At 54.5% G+C, this 3,452-nt stretch overlaps 1 protein-coding gene across 3 annotated transcripts in view; it reads right to left on the bottom strand.

The window, feature by feature from the left end:
* CREB5 (cAMP responsive element binding protein 5) overlaps positions 1-1,237 on the bottom strand; it is a 380,590-nt gene extending 379,353 nt beyond the window's left edge. For all 3 annotated transcript variants that reach the window (XM_015589514.2, XM_015589515.2, XM_015589516.2), the window contains exon 1: positions 1,152-1,237. The gene's annotated coding sequence lies outside the window, so the exon portion shown is untranslated. The remainder of the gene's footprint in view (positions 1-1,151) is intronic.
* Between the last annotated feature and the right edge of the window lie 2,215 nt (positions 1,238-3,452).

Below are 3,452 nucleotides of genomic sequence, written 5' to 3'. Positions count from 1 at the left end.
CCCGCCCCCCGCCCCGCCCGCCGCCGGGAAATAACTCTATGGCAAAGCAGCGGCGGGATGCAGCCGCCGGGAGAAAACATCTCCTAGGTTCCTGCGCGTGTCTGGCCCCTCTAAGAACTTTGTGAAAAGTTTAAGCGGTTCCGTGGAGAATCTGTCGTAGAGGAAGGCTCCTCCGCCGCCTCCGAAGATCGGCCGCTGCGCCGCCGCCGCGGCAAAAGCGGGAGCTGTCATTTGGGGCAGCGGCGGGGAAGAGGTTCTGATGCCAGCGAGCACCGGACGGAGGCAGGAGGTGGCTGGAGGCGTGAACGCGAGCAGAGCCTCGCCACTCTCAAGCCTTCCGCGCCTGGAGCGAAAGCCAGTGCCCTCCAAGGGTGACGTCCCCTGCCCGGGCGCTTGCGCCCACCAGCTGCGGCCGGCAGCCGTGCGGGAGAGGTGGCAGCAGCAGGCTCGGCACCCCGGAGGGAGCGAGCCCCCCGCGCGCCCGCCCGCCCACAGGTGACCCGGCGTCCTCGACGCGCCCGCTGGAAGTTTGCAAACTTTCTCCGGGGGTTCCGCCGCATCACCGGGAAGTTGGGGACGCGGGGAGAGGTTCCTGGCTCGCCGTCTCCGCTGCCGCCGCCGCTGCCACCGCTTGACCGCACTTCTGGAGGCTTCCGCACCTTGCCAGGTCTCTGGAGGCAAACACACACCCCCGATTCATAACTGTTCCCCGTGTCAGGGAAACACACGCGCGCTCCCACACACGCACGCACGCCGGGCGGACACAAAGCTCACTCCACGTTAGCATCCCTCCAGTGGCACGGTGCGGTGGCCACCGGGACGCGCTCCGGACGGACACGCCGTGGGGTCTCTGGGGTAGCCTCAGGACACAGCAGAATTCCACAGTCCAACAGCATTTAGGGTCAGACTTCCCTCTGGTCCGCCAAAGTGTTTACAAACACAGATCACCCTCCAAAAAAAAAAAATGCATCGCATCTTCCCTACTCCTTGCCCTGTGACCTGCCCACTGGACCAAGTAACCTCGCGGCTGCTGCCGAGAACCAACCCCTGCAAACAAGTACGCTCCCGAGATGGCTCCCTCGGCAAGTGCAACAAAAGTGGCTAAATGCAAAAGCCCCAGAAGTGGCCGAGCAGTATTTTTAGGAACTTACCAAACAAGTGTGGAGAAGACAAGAGCGGAGCCCGGGTGAAGGGACCACGTTGGACTGAGCAAAGATTACAATACATTCTATTTAGAGTGCATTACATCACCCCCCCGTGACGTCACGTGGGATTCCTGAACTTCTAAATCATTGCGGTCCGCGGGGGAGGGAGCGAGGGGCGGGGCCGGCGCGCCGAGGGGGCGGACCCCGCCCCAGCCCCGCCCCAGCCCCGCCTACGAGCGGACCCTGGTGCACCCGCCTGGGAGCCGCGGCAGCAGCGGCGACCGCGCAAGCAACAGCTTGCAGAGCCCAGCGCCGTGTGACACGGCTCCCTGACATTAGTGGTGTGAGTCAGCTGGGAAACAATCCTCAGGGTTTCAGACAGGACCACGGAGGAGGCACGGACACGGGTTCTCCGGCGAGGAGGGCATGGTAGCATTTGAAAGGTGTGGGAATGCGGGGAGAGGAAAAGTGGGAAGGGGTTTCCTGAAAGGTGCGGGAAGAGACTTTCTGCAAACAGAAATGCAGGACACTCCTCCCTTCCCCCACCAGCAGATGTCCAGCTCCTTTTCGCCTGCGACAGTCGTGACCTCATTACAACGTTCCCTGCATTTCGGCTTCTCTGGGCACTCACCCTACACCTCATTTAACCGGCCCCCACCCCACCTCACCACCAAGGGTATCACTTTATTGTGTACGCTCACAAGGAATACACAGACCCCTGCCCTTTTCCAAGACCCCTGCTTCGTGCTTCTGAGAAGCTGGAGGTAGAGTTGCTCCTGGAAGAGAAAGGTGAATCACAGCTAGAGCCAAGTGATGAGCCTGATTTAGACTCAGCGTCAGAGCCGGAAGGACCCTTGGCGAACCCTTCCAGAGCCTTAGCCTGTAACTCGCCCAAGCTCACAGGCTGGCAAGTGGCAGAGCCAGAGCCAGAAGGCAGGATCCGGGCGCCTGGTCTGCAGTATCCTCCTGACAACTCCCTGAGAGGAGGAACCTGGCATTTTCAACATCCGCCAGTCACCATCACCATCTCCAGCTTAATTTCCACTCAGATGTTCTCTCCCTGTGAGGCTGACTCAAAGGGAAGGCTAAATTCCAACTGATTCTAGATGACTGCTGTCATCTTTGCAGCAGCTCGCCCTTCACAGAGCACTCATGCCCACGTGAACTTCCTGGATTCTCACCACAACCCAGCCAAGAAGTAGGGCAGGTGTTATAATTATCCCCATTTTACAGGTGAGCAAAGGCAGACTCCAGAAGGTGAGGGGGCTGGCCTGAAGTCACTTGAGCAATTGGTGGCACTGGCACCACCCCAACCCCTGTTTTTAAACCCCGAACCTCAACTGGACTCATTTCTAGAACCAAGCATTCCCTTCTCTTGGGTTACTAATGGTTAGAACCTCTGCTAAGGATGTGTTGGCTAAGAGTTGGAGCTTTGCTTAGGAACCGTTTAGCCCCCATTAATAAACAATAATTATTCCTGACATTTATATAGCATATGACATTTATATAGCACCTCTCATCCGAATGCGTCATAACCATGACTGTGCAGTTTGCCAGAGAATCATGACTGGACTGGCTAGACATTGTAAAGCTTTGCCTGGATCGTTACATACTTCTGAGCTGGTCTGACATACTAAATGGAAGAGCTTTGTACTTCCTTCCTGTTTTTAAGGGTTTAAACAATTCCCTTCCCTTCAGTGTTCTGGGGACCCTGGGCACTGACGACTTTTCATTTCTCACAGTCTTATTCAGAACTCACCGCTGAGTTTTCTATTTGTTCTTTTCTACACGTAGCCCTGAAGAAACTTGCAAAAGAAGGGTTCCAGTCCTAACTTGAATCTTCACCAATAAAACTTTAAATATGACAGCTCAATTACCTGGGTTTACAGACGGAAGCAATAGCTTACTGAAGAACAGCCTCTTTGCTCACATTCTCCCTTGATTAGCAGGACAGCCTTTTCCACCTAAAGGAGGTATTTACCTCCTTCTCCCTCAAAGAAAGGGTGTGAGCCAGAGGAGGAGCAAACTTGAGGCAGAAAAGGGTTTTTACAGCTTGACAGATCAGAGCTCAGTTTGAGAGCTTATATTTTTTTCTGACGGGTCAGACCAAAGGAATAGAGTAGAAAACAGAATAAGCAAAGCTGAGGTGATCATCAAAATATTTAAAAACCTGGAAGTAGTTAAGCAACGTGTAAATTTAAAACACTGAATCCCCAGTATTCTCTAAACAGAAGCATATAGATATGAGTTTTAATGCAAGTCGTTCATCAATTTCTAATAGTATCCAAATCATTTGTTCATCTTTAA

The sequence above is a fragment of the Pteropus alecto genome, unplaced genomic scaffold, assembly GCF_000325575.1.
Source record: "Pteropus alecto unplaced genomic scaffold, ASM32557v1 scaffold21, whole genome shotgun sequence".
In the NCBI taxonomy this organism is placed as follows: Eukaryota; Metazoa; Chordata; class Mammalia; order Chiroptera; family Pteropodidae; genus Pteropus; species Pteropus alecto.
Note: the sequence above shows the minus strand (reverse complement) of the source record. Positions and strands in the feature narration are given on the sequence as shown.